The 22,097-nt window shown below is 37.3% G+C and overlaps 1 long non-coding RNA gene across 1 annotated transcript in view; it reads right to left on the bottom strand.

The window, feature by feature from the left end:
- The window catches only part of LOC118672681, a 48,405-nt gene extending 26,600 nt beyond the window's left edge, over positions 1 to 21,805 (bottom strand). The window contains exons 1-2 of the long non-coding RNA XR_004973175.1: positions 21,760 to 21,805; positions 6,744 to 6,789 (exon numbers count right to left, since the gene is read on the bottom strand). This is a non-coding gene — a long non-coding RNA (uncharacterized LOC118672681). The remainder of the gene's footprint in view (positions 1 to 6,743; positions 6,790 to 21,759) is intronic.
- Between the last annotated feature and the right edge of the window lie 292 nt (positions 21,806 to 22,097).

The raw sequence follows: 22,097 nt of genomic DNA, 5'->3' as shown, positions 1-22,097 counted from the left end.
CCTCATCCTGGGGGACACACAAGTGAACAGTGGGTTTTCTCTTTTCGGTGAATTGACCTTAGATTGCTCAAGGAAACACTTGCCAGGACTTTCATTATAACGTGCTCTTTTACTCACATAAACTTCTTCAAACTAGAAAGACAAATCCTTCCCCCCTTTTAGCAACTCTTCTAAAGATAATGGAACAAGAAGTTACATAACATAATAAACATGTTTTTAATTACTTACTTATTTTCCTATCTTCCAGGCATATGATGGATGGTGCCACACAAGAATGCGTTCTAAATTATACCTCAATTAAGATCAGAAGGAATTTGGCTGCATTAATCTTTTTCAAAGAGAGCGGGTCACAGTTATCTAGTTTAGTTCCCTCTTTCCCCTTATGCTTGAGTCTTAGATGAACAAGAGTGATTTGAATGAGGAAAAAAACAGCAATGCCTTCCTGGACAGATTTTCAAAGAGTGGAAATGAAGAATAAAACTTTAATATAAAGCTTCTATACAGCAAAGGAAATCATCAACAAAATGAAAAGGCAGCCTACTGAATAGGATAAAAATCACTGCAAATGAATTATCTGATAAGGGACTAACATCCAAAAGCTATAAAAAAACTCATACAAAAAAACACACAACACAAACAAAACAAAAAAAACCTCATACAACTCCACGACAATTGATTAAAAAATGAGATGATTTAAATGCACATTTTTCCCAAGAAGGTAGACAGACGATCAACAGGTACATGAGAAGAGGCTCAGCATCATTAATCAACAGGGAAGTGAAAACCAAACCAAATGACATCACCTCACACCTGTTAGACTGGCTTATCATCAAGAAGACAAGAGATAACAAGTGATGATGGGGGCATGGAAAAAGGAAACCCTTGTGCACTGCTGGTGAAAATGGAACTAGCGCAGCCACTGCGGAAAACAGTACAAGAGATTCCTCAGAAATTTAGAAGACAGAACTACCAAGTGATCCAACAATTTTACTTCTGAGTATTTATCCAAAGAAAACAAAGCCACTAATTTGAAAAGATATATGCATCCCCATCGTCAGTAAAATGACCTTTCAAAGACCCTCCAATATTTTCTCATTAATTATTAAATAAATAATATATATATATATATATATATTAGCATTATATATTAGTACATTCCTGATCAATACTTCCTAACCATTTTTACGATCTCAATTACTGCCATTCCTCACCTACATACGTTATACTTCAGCAATGTGGAAGTATTTGCTATCCATTCCCATGACATCAAATTCATTCTTATTTGAAATTTCCTCCACTGTATTATTGTTTGTTCTCCTAACTCCCCACAGGAAATTGAAATTTTCTTGAACACAAGAACTCTTATTGATTTTGTCTACCGTATAGCCTTTGACATATAGTTCTATAAAATTTATTGAATTTTTGTTGAATGCATGGGATAATAGAGGCATGGATAAGTAGGCTTAAGAATGAATAAAGGAAAGCCAACATTCCAGGTTGGAATGAGGCGATACCATACTACATCATATCAGATCCTGGCTTTTATGCCCTATGTTTGTTTAGCAAAAACTTACTTGTAGCCACTGCCCTTATCATTAACATCTCTAAAATCACAACTCACTTATTAAATATTCTGAATTTCAATAGAAAAATAGGTGCCCCTTTCTTTTTATCACTAAGATTTTCTTTAGCTTCACGGGTAATAGCATGTTCCCTGCCCCCTCATGGTGAAACAGGGTTAACATTCCTACAGACCTTGGCAAGAATATAGCACATTCTAGTTGCTGTGTCTCCTGAAGCGCAATCTGCTCTCAGATCCCAAACATCCACTCCCTGTTTCTTTGACTGTGGACTGTGCTGGATTGTAATTATTCTCTCCCCCGGCTCCTTTCCATCACCCCACCTCTTCCTTGCACATAACCAGTGGGTGACATCAACATGCAGTGGTACCTGAGTACTGAGGGGACTTGGTGCTCGTGGGGAGGCTGGGCAGGAAAACTTGTTTCCGTTTAACCTATTTATATTCTTTTTCAGGTGTTTGAAACATACCAAATCATTTGGAACTACACTAATATCAAAGAATAAAGAATTTTATATTGCAGAAAACAATAAGCAACATTTAAGTACTACTTTACTACTCTAAAAGTACAAAATAGCAAATTTTGCTTATATCATTTTAGTGTTTTATGATTTGTTCCACATATAATGTCATCTATGGAAAAGGATCTCTTTCAGAAAAGTGCAAGTTCAGGTGTAACAGGTGAGGTCACTCAGAGAGGTATGACACAGCTTATTAAGGTCCCTTAGTTGTTCTGGCTTTCCAAAAGTTATTATCACTCACTAATTTGTAACTCTTCAGCATCTACAAATCACATAATAATGATTTCACAAATATAAACCAGGAAGTTGACTTGTGATTAATTTTGGAAACATAGAATATTCATGAGTTGTTCCATTCTTCTTCTTCTGTATTTAAAACTCACTTAATTATTACTTTTGGAAAAATAATTGACTCGGCCCTTCATTCTGAACATGCATTTGATGGTTATTAAACTCAGACGCATGTCTACAGGATTCAAATATCCAATCTCCATTAAAATTAAAATATGAAACCCACCTCCCCGTCATGACATAATTGAATAGTGCTTTGACAAGTGTATCACCGTAATCTGAGCATCAGATTTGGATGTGCGACTGCTTTTTTGATAGCCAGGAACATGTTTGTCCCTTTTGCAGATAATTTGCTTATTACAATTGTCCTCTGTGCCCATAATGAAAAATGCTCTGATAAAGACAAGTAAATTCCCACATAATTTGATGATGTGGATTCAATACTAAATATGCAATATTTCTAAAATGCTTAGGGTACTCTTTGTGGGTGAAACTACTGCTGTCTGAGATCAAGGAATTGCCTTTTTCTCTTTCCTTGTAGTAAGTTAAGTTCCTACCCAGAGCAGTATTGGTGGACTGCCGAAGCTAAGTATGGCATTCACAAAAGTAAGGTGGAAAACCGTAGGGCCATGGAAGGCAGTAAAATCCCTAACAGCTGTCTACATTGGTGCAAATAAACCTCTGTCCTCTTCATGATGGAAAGATTCCTATATGACCATCATCCACCAGCTCCATGACTGGTTCTCAGGCTCATGGTACAGAGAACGAGCAGCGGCATAACCAGATCAGCTTAGCAAGGAAGGGGCCATATTTTTGAGACTTGGCACTGGTTCCAGCCCTGTAGCCAGGATCCCATTTCTATGTTCCCTGCGGAAGAAGGCTGACCTACACCCCAGAATGAATAATCTTGCCCATCTTGCCTTATTACAAGCCCTCTCTGCTTTGACTTTTGCTGCGCATCCACATGAAACACAAATATTCTAATATCCTGTCCCAAATTAGGAGGTTCATTAATATATGTCTTCCCAAACTTCTTTTTAATCCACACATTTTTATTTTTTCTAAATGCCGGATTATCCATCAAAGCATTATTCATGGACACCTCACCTGAGGTCTTCTCTCTGCTGAGGTAAAATGGAAACTGTGATTGTGCCAATTGAGGTTCTGACTACTGAGAGGTTTTATTTTGTCACCGTAATTTAGAATTGGGCGACAGTGGGATGGCAATGCTGTCCTTGTGCATTTTTTGCTGGTGTAGTCTTATCCGTTTCTCATCGGACCAGTGGTCACAGAGATTACTCATGAGGTCATGTATGTACTTTGAGTGGAGACAAGGAGGACATCACAGTCAAGCTGTGAGTGTGAATCATCGACTAACATAAATTGCTTATACCTGTCTGGACGTGCTTGAAATCATCTCATATGCACAGCCTGACTTCACGATAAAGTGCTGCTGGCTGGCGAAGCTCCTTGCTAATAGAATGTAATGATTCTAATCACCATGTGTAATTCAGGTTGGATGATTATCTCACCTTCCATGGTTATACATTTTAGTTTATGCCATTGTCCAGGATCAAGGGAAGAACAATTTCTTAAAGGGAAAATACTTAATTGCTAAGATAGCACAGCAACTCTCCCTGACCCCCAATCCATGGGGGGCATCACTGTGACTCTTGTAATGGGCTTTGTCATGGAGTGACGCCAAACCTGTCTCCACAGAAGGTACTTATGCAACACTAGGCCAATGGGGTTTCAATGGATAGACAGTAGGGCTGTACACACTGTATCTCATTATCATCCACAGAGCATATGTAGTCAGAGAAGTGTTACATATGATACCTTTTGCCTTTATGTTTCCGAAAAGTCTACCAAGCATTTGACTTCTTGTTTTATTTGTACAAAAAATTATATGCAGAGATGCACCTAGTATTGTGGAGTGACTACCTCAAAATTTCAAAGCCAGCTTGATAACCAGTTACTCTATTAATATGGCAGAAACCAGTTATCTTTTGGTAACCTGATAATTCACTCTTATTTTCAAAGGCCCATCAACTGCATCCTTCAGAAGTAACTGATAACTAAAAGGGAATGTGGAAGGAGTATTTATTTCTTCTGTTAAAATTTTTACATAGTTAAATAAATGTTCTTGAATTTCCCAAAGTTGTGCTATTATTTTTGATTGAGTGATCAAACACTTATAATTATGATGTGCCAGACATTATTATGAGTTCTACAAAATAGATAGCAATTCTATGAAATACATATTATAACATTAAGTGCTTATATAAAAATTAAACTCCAAAATGATTCAGAGATGTGTGCAAGGTCACAAAGCATTTCGGTGGTAGAAATGTGATTTTCACCTGAGTAGCTGGATTCCAGAGTGTGTGCTCTTTTAACACCACCAAGTTTGGAAATAGGGATGCTTCCAGGAACAGACTAGAGAGCCCAGAAATCAACCAACACATTGACAGACCATTAATATTTGACAAGGAGGCAAGAGCTACAATGGAGTCAAGATAGTCTATTCAATAAGAAGTGTTGGGAAAATTGGGAAGGTACATGCAAAAAAAAAATGAAACTAGACCACCAATTTACCCCATACACAAGAAAAAACTTAAATGGATAAAATACTTAAATGTAAGTCATGAAACTATAAAAATCCTAGAAGAAAACATAGGCAGCAAAATATGAGACATTTCACGTAACAGAATTTTCATCAATACATCTCCTAGGTCAAGGGAAATAAAGGAAAAAATAAACAAATGGAAGTAGGTCAAACTAAAAAGCTTCTGCATAGAAACAAACAAACAAACATCAAAATGAAAAGGGAACCCACTGTATGGGAGAACATATTCACCAATGATACACCTCATAAAGGGTTAATTTGCAAAATATATACAGTGGGGCCTTGACTTACGAGTTTAATTCGTTCTGTGACGGAGCTCGTAACTCAAATTACTCGTATATCAAATCTTAAAGTGAACGCGTGAGACACGTGATGCTGGGCTGATGTTGTGGCGTTCACTGTGGCGTTCGCTGAGCCAACTAGCAGTGGGGTATCTGAAGCTGGCTCATAACCCGAATTTTAGCTTGCAACTCAAATAAAAAAATCGGCCGAGAGACAGCTCGTATCTCAAAAAACTCGTTAGTCGGGACACTTGTAAGTCAAGGCCCCACTGTAAAGAACTTACACAATTCAACACCAGGAAGTCAAACAATCCAATTTAAAAAATGGGCAAAGGACCCGAATAGACACTTCTCCAAAGATGAGATACAGATGGCCAACAGATATATGAAAAAATGTTTAATGTCACTAATCATCAGATAGATGCAAATTAAAACTACAATGAGGTATCACCTCACACCTGCCAGAATGGCTACCTGCAATAAATCCATAAACAACAAGTGCAGTCGAGGATATGGAGAAAAGGGAACCCTAGTTCACTGTTGGTGGGAATGCAAACTGGTGCAGCCACTTTGGAAAACAGTAAGGTGTTTCCTCAAAAAATTAAAACTGGAACTGCCTTTTACCCAGTGAATCCACTTCTGGGAATATATCCAAAGATATTCAAAACACTATTAAGAAAGAATCTATGCACCCCTATGTTCATAGCAACATTATTTATAATAGCTAAGATCTGGAAACAGCCAAAGTACCTATCATTAGATGATTGGGTAAAAAAGCTGTGGTAAATTTACACAATAAAATACAATGTGGCAATAAAAAAGAAAGAACTCTTACCTTTTTTTGACAGCAAGGATGGACCTGGAGATTATTATTTTATGCGAAATAAGCCAGTCAGAGAAAGACAAATACCATATGATCCCACTAATATGTGGAACCAAATGAACAAAATAAACTGAAGAACAGAATACAACCAGAGGCATGAGTGCCTGGGACACACTGACAGATGTCAGAGGGGAGGGATTTGGGAGGGCTGGACCAAAGAAGGTGAAGAGAGTAGCCATAGAACATATATGCATAACCCACAGATACAGATAAAATTGTGCATGAAGGCCAGGGGTGGGGTGTAGGAGCTGGGCGGAGGCACACAAACAGGGGAACAATGGGGAACATTTGTAATACTGTCAACAATACAAAGAAAGAAAATAACGAAGGAAGAAAAAATGAAGGAAGGAAGGAAAGAAGGGAGGAAGGGAGGGAGGGAGAGAGGGAGGAGGAAAAGCTGTAGGAGTTTTCATTTGGACTTTCTCATAATAGACCTTACTTCTTTGGTCAAATGACAACCTGGGAATTTTCACAATTGTAGAGCATATGTACTTATCAACTATGAATCTAGGGAGCTGCGAAGGAAGAATGGATTATTTTAGAGTCAAAGCAGTCCTACCATGAGGTGAGTTCCATTCATCTGCTCCTTGGTGCTTTGGCCTTCCCTGTAATTAAGGAAAGAAGAGCAGGTTTTAGTCTCCAGATTAACGCACATTTAGATCCACTGTTGACAAATACTCAAAAGAATTAAGTGTTTCTTTTTCTGATTGTAGAGTTACTCCTTTCTCTTTGCAGAAGGCCAGAAAGAAGATCCTGAGACCTGTGATTCTAGGTCTTTCTGTGAACTAAAGTACTCAGGAATTACTTCAACAGTCATGATTCTATTATTTGAACCAAGCCTACATTTCCGAAGCCTAGTGCATTTTGTGTTTTAAATGATTACGAAGTGGAATATTAGCAGATTGACTACCGTGTGATCTCAGCTGATACTGAGAGCCTACAGGTGATATACTCTGCTAAACCCTTGGTCCTGTTGACAGCACCCCCTTTGCTCTGGTCATTTGCCCTTCACAGGATCCCATCGTGTCCACTAAAATCAATAAGTCATTTTCAGCTGAAGTAAATGTCAAGCCTCTCATTATAGAAAGGGTGTATAGTAAATGTGTTCATCATTGGCCACTATTGAGATTCAGTCCCAGAAATCAACCAAGCAACCAACTGATGGCTTATTCTGGTGACTGACTAGAACCACCAGGGGAGACATACTCTCCAGGTACAGATATGGGGAGATGGAGATGTTAGTGTGGGTTCTTAACCTGCAAATCACCCATTCGGCATCCATATCTCCTTGTAGGACCTCACCCGTCTACTGCACTAAAAGCCCTGAGAAATCCGTTAGTGACTCATGTGCCGGCATCCTTGCAAAGCACTGTAGTAGCTGAGGGAAGCATTTGTTTTTAGGCGGCGAAGAAAGCAACGTGGTGATTAAGAGCAAGCTCTAAACCGTAACGGCCTGTTTCATACTCACCGCCTATTAGTGTGACATACTGTGTGAACATTTTATGCTTCTTTACCTTCACTTGTAAAGTAAGGAAGGGTGACACTAATAACGACCTCACAGAACTGCTATTAGTGTCACCTGACGAACTGAGAAGTCCCCCCACCCTCTGCCATCTGAAACCCTTACCTGGTGTCCTAAATCCTATGATTTAGGCTATGAGTGATTCCACTTGCTGCTAATCACACACAGCAGCCCCGCCTTACCTCCGGGGCATATGTTCCAAGACCCCCAGTGGATGCCTAAAACCATAGATAATATTACTAAACCCTATACTTACTGTGTCGTTTTCTATACATATCTGACACAAAGCCTGCTTTATAAATTAGGCACAGTAAGGGACTAACAATAATCACCAGTAATAAAATAGAACAATTATAACAATACTAGAGGCCCGATGCATGAAATTCGTGCAAGGGGCTTGGCCCTCGCAGCCCTGGATGCCTTGGCTGATCCTCTCAGCCCTGGCTTCCTCCAGAAGGTCGTCTGGACAGTTGTTCTGCTATTCAGTCTAATCAGCATATTAGCTTTTTATTATATAGGATACTGTAATACAAACTATGGGAAAGACTTTGGGGCCATTGTTCAGTAAAATAAGGGTCACTTTAACACAAGTGCTGTGATGGCACGGCAATCACATGACCTTGACAGGTAAATGACTACCAGACAGGTAGTGTCTACAGCCTGGATCTGCTGGACAACAGGATTCACAGCCCTGCAGGTCGGGGCTGGATGATGTGCGATTTCACCATGCTGCTTAGAACGACGTACGATTTAAAACTTGTGACCTGTTTATTCCTGGAGTTTTCCCTTTTATATTTCTGAGCCTCAGTTGTCCTCAGGTAACTGAATCCCCGCGGAAAGGGAAGCCATGGGTAAGGGGGCACTACTACAAAATGTTTGAATTCTTCACTGTTCCTACTTTTTGGATTTCACCATTAATGTTGGATTCAACATTTCTGAGATCTTTAGCTTTGTTTTATTTTGCACTTTTTGGGGTATCTGATTTGGTGTACTCCATGGCCCTGCTCTAAATGCTGGGGTAATAAAAAAAATAGGCCCAGAAACATAGAAGCATAAACAGACTGTTGAACCTCAGAGGGAAGGCAGGGGAGGGTGTGGGAAGAGATCAACCAATGAACTTGTATGCATATATGCATAACCCATGAACACAGAGAGCCTGGGGGGGGAGTTGAGGGACAGGATCAGGCTGGAAGAGGTTAATGGGGGGGGGGAAGGAGGACCTATGTACTACTTTCAAAAACAAATATTAAAAAAATAAATGCTAGGGTAACAGACTAAGGAAATATATAGTCTTTGTATCTTATCAACTGAGGAGTGAGTTATGCATCCTATGAAGTCTTCAGGTAACATAACTTTATATGGTTTAGATCAGTGGTCGGCAAACTCATTAGTCAACAGAGTCAAATATCAACAGTACAGCGATTGAAATTTCTTTTGAGAGCCAAAATTTTTAAACTTAAACTATATAGGTAGGTACATGTTATTAACTTAATTAGGGTACTCCTAAGGCTTAGGAAGTGCCACACTCAAGGGGCCAAAGAACCGCATGTGGCTCGCGAGCCGCAGTTTGCCAGCCACTGGTTTAGATGGATCCAAGGATAAGAAAATGATACAGATCTGCTTTAAAAATAGCTCACACGCTACCTCTGGCACTAGAGTGTCCTTCTGATTATATTTATCTCCTCTGGCTCATCAGCCCGCAAAAAGAGAATTTGTTAGTCAAATCAAAATGAACATTCCATCACACAAGGCATAAAAGTTGATTATGAAATTTGCTGAAATGCTTCCAGTAAAAATTGAAAAATTGTGAAAAAATTTAAAAGATATCCTCAATTCCATATTCACTGCAGTGTATTCACAAAATAGTCCAAACAATCTACAAGTCCTTTAATGGATGAAGAAAATATGGTATCAGCAAACAATGAAATATTACTCAGCCTTAAGAAGGGAGGAAATTCTGTCCTAGGTGAAAACATCGATGAACCCGGAGGAAAGTATGAGAAGTGAAATCAGCCAGTCAGTGAAGGACAGCTAAACTGCCAGTCATTGACCCAGACAATAGAATGGTGGACGCCAGGGGCTGGGAAGAGGGGGATGGAGAGTTGCTGTTCAATGGCTATAAAGTTGCAGGGACACAAATTCTAGAGACTTTCTACACAACACTGTGCCTTCAGTTAATGATATTGTGTTATGAACTTAAAATCCTAAGAAGCTAGATCTCATATTAAGTAAACAATGTTATGAATAAATAATGAATAATAATGAATTGAATATATAAATGTTGGTTACATTAAAAATGCATAAGATTATTCTGAGTAGCATGTGTAAAGGACAAATACAAGGAAAGGAACATATGCTTGGGGCACATCAGGGTGTTTGGCCGCGTCCTATTTATATGCAGTGTGTATAACGGAGTGGACACAAATAAAACTTCCTTTTGTTTATACTTCAAAAAGACTTCATTTTAAACTAAACTACCTGCATCACAATCATTACAGTGATTTTTTATAAATTTTAAGAGATTCCCTAATTCTATCACATTTTAAATAACAACATAAAAGCTAAGTGGGACAGTTATTACCTCGTTTACATATAAGACAAAAATAAGTAGAAAATTCATGATATATTTCTGACAGTTGGACTAAGCTCAAATAGCACCCTTTACTATTTTTTAAAATCATTTAAAAACAAGAATGTTTTTTCTTAAAACCCAAATAACATGTTGATCCAAAATCATTTTACTTTTAGCAACGCGCAAGTGAATAAGCGCCCTGTTCAGGTTTGAGCACAAAAACTGGCAAATACGAAAAAGCTAATTTACCTCGACACATCATTCTTTGTTAAGATAAATTAATAAACAGCACCTTTGGGTACAACGAATCTATTCAATTGTTGTCAGTGTTGATTAGAATATTTTTCTAAACTGTAATAAACTGTGAATGCATTAATATATGATGGTGTCTTTTGTTTATTTAATGTGAAGCAATTACCACTTATTCATTCCACCAATCACGATTTTCCATGAGTGATTCTGTCCCTTGCTTACAGTGCTCAAATGAACAAAGCAATTAGTCACATTTTATTGTTGCTCAAAGCTATTATTTATCCTGAGTCAGAGACACTGTGGTGATTTAAATAGGTACCACGCCACCTCACTAATCAGGTTTGTTCGCAGATGTATGATTAGCAACTTCAGAAAGACAGAGATACCACAAATGAATACAACATAAGCTGAATCTTGTGTATCCTATTGGCTAATTTCAATCAATTCAAATCTTCCATGAATGTTTTCTATTAAATAGTTAATATAACTTATTTATCCATATTTGACTTTATAAGAACTTCTTTATCAAACAGTTATGGTCAAACTACTTGAATGTTGATTGTTATCAATAAGGTTATCATGTTAATTATAAAAATCCCTTCTCTTTATTTTCCAATAGAGGATGACTTTCAGAATTCTTTTTCTCTTTTCTTGGTTTTATTTCTTAAAGACTAATTATCATATTTATCAAACATTTACACTCACTATGACTAAATTGATTTTCTCACATCCAGTGCTTCAAAGATTGTTTTAAATTTCAAAATTGCCTGGTGTGTTTTTTTCAGATTTAGATTCCTATTGGACTTCCTTCATATATCCCGTGCTTATAGTAATGTATTTATTTTATTCCATAACTATGACGGTTTTCAAATATGTCTCTAATATGTGGAACAGTTATTAACCTAGGAGGGAATGTGCCACAGAGGATTAAGATCTTGCTTGCTTAGGATAATGGTCACAATTTCTCCTGCTGTGTATTCCTCAATGGGCCAGAAAACCTGGCTTGTCATTAAAATGCTTCAAACTTTTGAGCAAAGGGATCAAATCTGATAAAGACTTTTTTCAAAACATTGATATGTGACATCTGAAATTTTTAGGTAGGTGACTACTAGTGACATGGCATGGCTTCTATTTCCCCCCACTGAATTTGCATCATCAGAACATACTTCACACAACATTTAATCTCCAAATGACAAGATGATTCTTCATAATGTTATATAATCCACAGTACTTGTTGACAAGCTAAAAATGTAATTCTTTTCCTACATCACCATCATGTGCAAATCGTACATTTCTTAAAATAAATACAAATAATTCTTTGAGAGTTTTTGCTTTTCCTATAATTTTGTTATATGATTAGCTCATTCCTGAATCTGCCACATTATGGGCATTACTCTATAATGGGACTCCAGCTCCTTATATTGCCAGATACTTCTTAATATAGCCAAACAAACCTCTTTGTTTTAATCTTTCATTAATGCCTCACTAATGGCACATACACTTTTAGTAACAGTAAAACCAGTAACAGTACATTTACTCCGATTCCTATCCTGTTGAGTTGACAGTTGACAAAGTGTTCACACGAGTTGCCATGTGTGATTCAAAATCCGAGTTAAATAACACCTTGACCCCCTCTATGCCCTCCTGTAGAGTCAGGTGGTCTGATCACACACTTAGATGTCACGACAATGGTAAACAAGTACAAAAGGTGCTGAATGCTTATTCTCCATTTATGTGCTTATCTTGTAACTGTACTGTCAGTACAGCACTGGCTGCGCAGACCCAGTCCCTGGACTGCACTGAAAATGTAACACGTTTAAACATGTGCAACTTCTTCTCAGGGAACAGATTATCCTCTGCCTCATTGAGCATCACCAACATTGCAGGTATGCAATAAATCACACACTGACAGGTCCCCACTCAGGAGCTCTATAACAAAACAGAACGTGAGATAAGCCGGAGAAAGGATATAATTATGTGCATGCAACAGAGAGGTAAGTCAAAGAAAAAAAGAGTTTCAAGTAAGGAGGTGCCCTTCACTGTTCTTTTTTATACCTGTCATATTAAAGTCTTTCAGCTAAAACTTATTTACCAGTGACATGTAAACGAATGAACTACCAGGCATTTTAAGGCAAATTATACCTTGAGTGCTTGGTTCTGAATAGTTTTCTGTTATTCCCATTTGAGTACTTCATAATCCTTTGATTTTCCCAAATTAAAGCCCACATTATCAATTTAGTGAATAAGTAAGTATAAACTACTTTGAAAATAGCATCATGCCATCTTGATAGATACCCCACTAATATTTTATTCACAAAAATTAATAATTTAGACAAGTCTCTTATTTGGGGTCCTATTCTTTCGGTACAGTAATTTGTGAAATTTGGCAGAATTAAGTACTTAAAATTTTATCATCATATCTATTCTTCTAGTGGAAACAATACACTGATTGAATTTAAGTATTAAAAATTCTATGTTCAATTCAAAGTTATGGGCTTTAAAATAATACTCAAGCCCAGCTGGCGTGGCTAGCGGTTGAAGATCAACCTATGAACCAAGAGGTCACAGTTCAGTTCCCAGTCAGAGCACATTCCTGGGTTGTGGGCTCAATCCCAGTGTAGGGCATGCAGGGGGCAGCCACTCAATGATTCTCTCTCATCATTGATGTTTCTATCTCTCTCCCTCTTCCTTCCTCTCTGAAATAAAAATATATGTAAAAAAAAAAAAAACCAAAATAATGCTCAATAACTTCCAGCTTTTGGTGCTTTCTGTTTGTTTTAATGATGTAAGTCATTTCAATTCCTTAATGCATTTTCCTCTATAGGTAAAATGTGTCCTTTGATAATTGTTTGTTCTGTTCAACTATTATAATAAAGGTATTTATTTTTATTAGTGCTGATCTCACAGTGTTATTCATTTCCATCAACTGGCCATGATGCTATGAGAGCATGTTCCTATGAAAAAAAAAATCAATTAATATGCAAGATCAATGAAAATAGGGATTCAGAAATTAAGACAATACTTGGCATATAGTAGTCATCTAATGAATATATACTGAATGACTGACTGAATGAATGGGTTTGAATACTAGGGATAATAATATCTGTCTTCTCAGAATGCTTTCAAAAAGATCTTTAGACATAAGTCAATCTATCATTCTCTCTTAAGTCTCCCTTTTAACGGCTGTTCTTCTGAGTTGCATGTAATGATTCTCTGTTGTGCCATAAACCATCATTTTTCTCTGTTATAAGCCATTGTCTGGTTCTATGAACTGCAGATCTCTAGGCAGATACTGCAAATCCTTTCAAAGAGGTCTCTTTTGGTTTGGTGTTAATACAAAGGTGTGTGTGCGTGTGCGTGTGTGTGTGTGTGTGCACGCGCGCGCGTGTGTGTGTATCACACTTCACTGACTGAGGGAAAAATAAGGTGAAAAAGAATGGTAAGGGCTAGAACTGTACATACTACACCCGAATCATTAACTTTGCTATAGCTTAAAGCTCCATGTAGTTCTGTACTTACAGCTTCCTCTTGATGCCAATGACTCAGGAAAGACTCCAAAGAACGAAGAACTGAGAAGGGAAGTGAGGTTACTATATGAGAAATATTACGAAATATCTCCATGATGATAAGAAAGATCCATTTTAGATGGAAAAGATGTGAATGCAGTAGATACAGTAAACAGTTACAGAATGATATAACATTCTGTATATTACTGATAGAACATTTTGTATTACTGATATAACATTTAATCTTAGAAATTCTGTTTGAAAATATCAATAATTAACAGTGAAACCAAACAGTCAGTGACTCTATCTTCCTGTTTTGAATAAAAATAAAGATGGGAGATAAACGTCTGAAGGAACCACGGGTCCCTTGTTACATGTCTGCATTGCTGTGGTTTAAGATTAACAATGAGTTTGCTCTGCTACTAGAGAGAAAACACAAATGTTCACATAAAAATAATAAGCTACCTCAACTGTCTCTTTCTACAAATCTTGAAATTATACATGGACATAAGATAATTTAATTTCTCTGTATTAAAAAAGAGAATATTTTAAAAGTACCTCATACTGGAACATCTGATGAAATACTCCCAGTACATGAGGCAAAAAGTAAAGATTAATGTTACCCAGTGGCATCCCGTGAGCCACATTGAACTTTTGGTCAATTCAAGGTTTTACAACAGTTCAGTTTTTAATGATTTTGTATCTGAGATGTCCGCATGCTCACAGCTACTAGATGTGCCTGTTGGAGAAGTAACAGTGGCCTTAGGTCCCTCTTGATTTCGTACTGCAGCTTCCTTTTCATTTCATCAGTTAAAATGCCATCGATATTGACTAGTAGCAACTAATAATGAGTTCTCATTATATGCCCAGGCTCTGTGCTAAGAACTTCGCATAGACTAGTATCCCCTCATTTAAGACAGAATAAAAACAAAAACATAAAGGGAAGAGTATTTAAGGAAACTGTCTACGGTTATACTTCTAATTTACTGTAGATTTGAAACTTGAACCCAAGAGTCTTTTCTCCACACTCTGAATATCCACTCTGTTTCTTATAAAGTAACCATGGAAGGAAAGAACTGAGGAAATTTTCAACTATGCTTCAGAGGATGAACAAAGAGTTGTCCCTTTAAACTTAATTCCAATTAAGTTCTACAAAGCAACATAAGGTAGATAAGATTATTGGATCACCTTAGACATCATTTTGCTGCTCAGTGTAGAAGCTGTTTCCTGCATGAGCGGGGGGGGGGGGGGGGGAGTGCAATAGGGGATGATGGGAGGAAACAACTGAGTTTGGGGGAACCACCAGGAGAGCAGATGGCCAGGAACTAACTCCGTGAACCTGGCTGCAGGCTGTCCTGTGGGCAAGATTTTACACTGAGTCGATCTGCTGATGTCACTACTAACTGCCTCACTTTGCATTCTTTGCCTGTTAGGCGTCTGTCTGGTTTTCAGTGCCATGGCTGTAAACGCGTATTTTAATAAATATTTATTGAGAACTTACTGTATGCCAGGCACTATGCTAGACAAGGCACGTAATCAATACAGTGCTTACCCTCCAAAGTGCATGTATATTCTATCTATGAAAACACCACCAACAATCAAAATAACAACATCAACAAGCACACAGGCATTCAAGTGCAATGATTCAGGTGTTCACGCAGTTACAGGGTGACCTTCTCTGGATGATTTCAAGTGGAATGAACCACAGGAAAGGGAAGGGCTTCCTACTAGTAAACAAAGTGACAAAAATACAACGGATGAGCCAAATCAAGAAAAAAATTTCATGACATCAAAATTAAAGATTTTACTCAGCAAAGAACATCTTGAGCAAAGACAGTCAATACAGGATATAAATGAGCACATAAACCAGCAAGAAAATAAAACAAAAACCAGACAGCTTGATAGAAAATTAGGCAGGGCTGTGATGAGCTAGTAACCAGAGAGCAACACAAATTCTAACAAGCCTATAAAGTGATCTTCAATCTCAATTGTCATCTCTGAGAAAAAAAAAGTGGAACAAGATGAAATATCACTTTAGAGCAATCAGAAAGAACAAGTGAGAAAGCTGTATGATGCAAATATTTACTGAGGATACAGATGAAAGGAAACCTCACACATGGCTCTTGTGAGCTTCATGATGCAAGCATTCTGGTAGCGGGCTGTCACTGTGGCTGAGCAGCCAGGTTAGGTACCAAAAACCAGTCTGATCTAGCAAGTGTGCTCCTGGGTTTTTATCTAAAAGAGTTCTCACACATGAGGGGGAAGGTGTGCAGGAGTTCCTTTCAGTATTATTTCTGGTAACAGGAATTTGTAGGCCAATTGGGGTTCTATTGCCTAAAGAGTGAATAAGTGATATATACAGGGTGTCCCTAAAAACGTATACCCACCTTAAGAGATGATAGCTCAATTTTGACAATGAAATGTAGTTTAATAACACTGCCTTTAGAATTATTCAAAGTATGTGTATACATTTTGGGGACACCCTGTATATAAGACTAACACCATGGTGTACAATAAACAATTAGGAACAACACAAAAAATGCACATGTGAAAAAAAGCAGATGCAGTATATAAAAATATACTAGCTAACTGAAAATGAAGAGAATGATGTATGTAACTAAAGACATGTACATACGTTGAGAGTAACATCAAACATATTAGAATCATGCCCTAACTGGTTTGGCTCAGTGGATGGAGCGTCGGCCTGCAGACTCAAGGGTCCCAGGTTCGATTCCGGTCAAGGGCATGTACCTTGGTTGGGGCACATCCCCAGTGGAGGGTGTGCAGGAGGGGCAGCTGATCGATGTTTCTCTTTCATCGATGTTTCTAACTCTCTATCCCTCTCCCTTCCTCTCTGTAAAAAAATCAATAAAATATATTTTAAAAATTGTAATTTCCTTTAAAAAAAACAACGTATTAGAATCATTGCCTATGGTGGAGGGGGAGAGTTGGAGTGAGAAAGTGGGGTAAATGGGAGTAAATAAATGAATGAATTAGAACACTCCTTGAGGTGGGCTAGTATGATCACAACCAAAATCAAAAGAGATTAAATGATGATGTGATGTGGCAAACATAATGTGCACCCTTTGTAAAATTCATTTCATGACGCTACATAATGCATGCACTGCCCTCAGATTCAAAACCATACCTTAATAGTGAGAAACTAACAAAGAGAGAAAACATCTCATCAGTTTGCACAGTCAGACATGATCTCCAGGAAAATGAATCAGCATCAGGACCTAGTCATGCAGATTCTCAAACAGTGGGCAGTTGGTCTACACAGTGATTTCAAATGCCCACAATTACTAATTTCCTTGTGTTAATCGGTGTTCTTTAGGCTCATATCCCTGCACTTACTCTATGAAACATGGGGACAGGCATGCACCCTTTTTGGAATACATTGAAGAGGGCAAATCATGCACCAAAATTTGAGATAGAGCTGGTCCTGAAGAGAGGAAATTAATTCCAGATCTCTGCTTCACAGAGGACTGCCTATTGAATTATAATAGGCTCATAATTTAAGGAAAACTACTTCCAAATAGTAAAAATTATAAGTTCTACTGTGAATCAAACCGCTGGGGCTGAATTGCAAGGTCATAGGTGACCCTGACCTGAGCTCTCCAGGCAGACCAAGTGCACATTAATTCAGTGTTTTCTGTTATTAGAGCGATCACAGAAATGAAAGCATAGAGCTGGAATACTCCCCAGGCTCATATCTTATGCAGGCAGCACAGAACAATGATTATAAATCTCCTTCCAGACAGAGCAAAAACCAACCTTACAAATCTGCCTTCGCTTTAGGTAGCAGAGGGGTTAAGGATATGATAAGAATTCTCCTAAATAACATTCCAATGTCTTGATAGATGGAGTCATCCGTCCCCACTAATATGGACGAAGTGAAGGAATTAATTATTTTGCAATCATGACCCGGCACAGAGATCAAGGTCGTGTTATTACATCAGCAGAACACTGACTAGTTGTGAATTATTCTTGATGAGACAACCAATTCTTACATCTCAAGCTGGTAGTCACTGGTGGCCTATTAGCCATTATAGGTTATAAGGCATTTTATACAATACCATTATTCACAGATCCTACATTCGGCCTCTGTGGATTATAATAATGCTCATGGCTTAGGAAACTAACCTCTGAAGAATATGAAACATCTGGGTGGCAGATTTTTAAAACTCGGCATGATCATTTACATCTACTTGACTAGTTAGCATTTACAATCTCTATCATGATGCTTCTGAATATCTTGAAATACCACAGCACAGTCTCTGCTCTTCTCTTTGTTATCAAGTGCAAAGGCACTTCAAACGATAGAAATATTAGATAAAATTAAGTCAATTCCTTATCAATTTTAAATTTATGCATGCAAAGTCACCTGGAGATATCCTGTTTATTCTTGTGATCGAAGTATACACCTTTGAGAATCTGAGTAATAAAACGTGTGAAACAGGGAACAAGTCGTCTCCCAGGTGATTCAGAATTTCCCAAGTCAACCTAACAGGAACTGACAATTCTAAATGTTGGGTGTTTTTCCTAACTCTCCCAATAAATACCCGTTATATCAATGAAATGGTGAAATGTAGTTACTGTAAACTTAGACTGTAAAACTTAGACTAGACTACATGTTTCTACAGACAAGATTTACGTCTCTTTTCTCAGAAAAGGAGTCACCAGCACCTATAACTGTGCAGTGTCCAGCAGCTCTTTAGTTCTTGCTTAGCAAATAGATGATACTATTAGGACATCTACTTTCCAGGGCCTCTTGTATTGAATACTGAGGATGGGATCTTCCTAAGTCCTATTAAAGAGATATTTCTCTTTATTTTTTGGAAAACATTACACCAGAGAGCTAAGGACTGTTACTGAAGAAATCACTATAAAGTCTTTTTGAACAGAACTACCATTTACCTAAGTTGCAAACCATAAATTTTAAATTCTGTAAAATTACATGTTTAGTACCTATTTTAAGGAAATTGAGCAATCCTACATGCATGAATTGTAATGTGTGCTTATAAGGAGTTATGCTTATATTGCTACTTTTTGAATGGCTATTTTTAAGGGTCAGTATAAAGTTGGGGAACATTATAAAATGTGCATATATATATATATATATATATATATATATATATATTCATGAGTCAGAGAGAGAGAGCAGTGGAGAACATATAGTTCAATAATGCCTGTTCTGAGGAGAGAGCTAAATTATCAGGGAACACCATTGCAAAAACTAAAAATGTAAAATGAAACATTATTTAAAATCCTTAAATGTATTTAAAAAGCTAAAAATATGCTGATGTATCAGTAGGGTAAGGTGTGTTTAACAAAACAGTATGTGAGAATCTAGGAAAAGCTGTCATTTGGTTTTGAGGCACTACCAGAGAAAAACGAAGACAATACAAAGTTCAGGCTTGATTTAACTAAATACGTGATTGGGTTGAGGAGAGAAGCCTATATCCTGCTACCAAAGGAAAAATGGAATCATTTCTGGAGGCTGTTAATGCTGTCCAGCATCTTCGTGGTCATACGCAATGTCTGGTGTGCAATGAAACATATAAGGACTGCCAGCTAACGAAACCAAGAGACAATACAGGAAATAGAGACAGAACCATAGCTCATCTAGATGCTGAAATTATAGTAATATGCTACCCCAGATAAGACAAGATAGAAAATCATACAGGATAATTATTTATAGAAAGGACAAATAAAAATTCTAGAATTGAGAAATGTATGGATGATAGCAGCTTAGATACAGCAAAGGAGAGGACTGTTTGCAAAAGATGATAGGTTAATAGGAAGTATCCAAACTGAAACTTGGAAAAGACAAAGAACCAATAAAATAAAATAGTTTTTAAAGCATATGAAGAATGACTCTAAGCTTTAACTTACATGTATTCAAATACGAAGAGGAAAAAGATACATCAGATGTGGTATTTGAAAACCAGTACTAGGAAAAGTTGTTGATAAATAGTATTAACACTGAGCCACAAACTCAAGATACTCGAGGAGTGGAAATGCAAATAAAACAACATATTAGTAAATAACAGACAAGCACCTGAAAATTAAAAATGAAACCAAACAAAAATCTTTAAATCAGACAGCAGAAAGAAAATAACATTATCTATGAGTTTTGTTTGCATTGAATGTAATTTCACTCCTGACTAAATATCCCACCAAAAGCCATAATTATATGCACTAGGTTATGTGTTCAAAAATGGTGTTAGAAGATTGTTATCCCCAAATTGAGAACTGAGTTGATAAATTATGGAATTACATTGGTGGCACGTGGCTGATCTATGTTAGTCTCATATGATAATGTCTACTGATTAGCAATCTTAATTCCTCCCTATAAACTAACATATTCACAGGTCCTGGAAGTTAGAATGTGGACATCTTTGGGAAGCTATTATTCTATTTACAACAACCCTAAACTTCCTACAATAATTAAAGAGACAACATTATCCCTGGTATATAAAGATGGTTCCCAGGCCCAGGGTTGATGAGCAAGACTCTTGAATTTTTTCAAGTCTGATCAAGTATTTGGTACTAATGAAATGAATTGCTAATATCAGAATGAGGTTAATTTTCTTCTTGATGCTTCTTAACTATGTGTAACTATCATAAATATTTACCAATTTCAGTGTAAAAGATATAAATTTAAAACGGAGTGTTGGACATATGTCCATAATGACATATGTCCACAATTCTTTCCACGATATATCTTCCTTTTTTGCTATATTAAATTAAAAGGTTTCATTCAATATATTTTTGTAACTATATACTTTCACAACATATAATATCCTGACTTTAATGTGTCAAAACTGAAATTTTCAGTTAATGAATCCTAACTCGAGTTTCGTGGAGAATATTTTTATACATTTGGAAGAACAATACTTTAAAAGATTTTAGTATACTAATTCTTTATATTCCTATAATCTTTCCAAGTGTGTACTTAGAAAATTGTTAAAGTGGTTTTTGGTGATGTGCCTTCCAATTCACGTTGCCTGTCAGTTATTTTACCTATTTAAAATGTATGCAATATTTACAAACTGTCCTCTAATTGTTGTTACTAATTTATACAGAATCACTTCCAAGTTAATATAAATTTGATATACTGTATTTTTTTCTGTTTTCAGGCATATTATTTCTTGGAGTAAAGTTCTCTGCAACCATTTCCTTTTTTCTCATGTCTTGATTTTTGTCTGCTTACCGCCAATCCTCTGCTTCATAGCCCGCCTACTTCCCAAAAACGATTTTATGTCTATTTTGGTCAGCTCTGCCTTGGTTTCCTGTTGTAATCAGTGCAATACTGCAGAGCCCCTTGGCTGGAACTGTGACGCGCATCACGGTGAGGTTGTGCAATGACCTCCAATAGCTCATTTCCGATGAGCATTCCACATTTCTGATGTTTATGCAAATTTTAGTCTAATTATCCAAAAGTTTTTGGAACAATGACCCCAGGAGTCTGACCCTTGTCCGTAAACACCCTCCTGTACTAATGGGCTGTGGAAGCCCTCTTTCTTCTTTCTTCCCTTGGAAATGGAAATTGCTGAACTTAGGTGCACTTTCACGTCATTAAAAACCAGAACCAGTGGGAAGCCTTAGCAGCAGCTGATGAAATATTTCCAAATTGTCAAAGGGAGAATGTCTAGGTCATCACCACCTCCATGTTGCACTTAGTAGAGAAGCTGCCAAAAGAGGAGAAAGCACCTACCTGCTTTAAGATGGAGCATGAGTCCTTTATCTGACCCGCGAGACATCTGCAGAATAAGGGAGTTTGTAGCATCATTTCAGAGAGGTTGGCTATTTAGCATTTGCCTTTGTATTTCAAAAAGACAGTCTTACTAGAATATTTCACAAACAAGTATGAACATCATTAGAATAGAGGCGCCTATAGGTTAAATTTTTCATGTGAGAGGCATTGTGACCTTTTTCTTAAAAAAAACACGCATAAACATATTTTACTATGTTATTAAATACTAGAGGCCCGGTGCACGAAATTCGTGCATGGGGGGGGTTCCCTCGGCCCAGCCTGCACTCTCTCCAATCAGG

The sequence above is a fragment of the Myotis myotis genome, unplaced genomic scaffold (assembly GCF_014108235.1).
Source record: "Myotis myotis isolate mMyoMyo1 unplaced genomic scaffold, mMyoMyo1.p scaffold_m19_p_18, whole genome shotgun sequence".
NCBI classification, from domain to species: domain Eukaryota; kingdom Metazoa; phylum Chordata; class Mammalia; order Chiroptera; family Vespertilionidae; genus Myotis; species Myotis myotis.
Note: the sequence above shows the minus strand (reverse complement) of the source record. Positions and strands in the feature narration are given on the sequence as shown.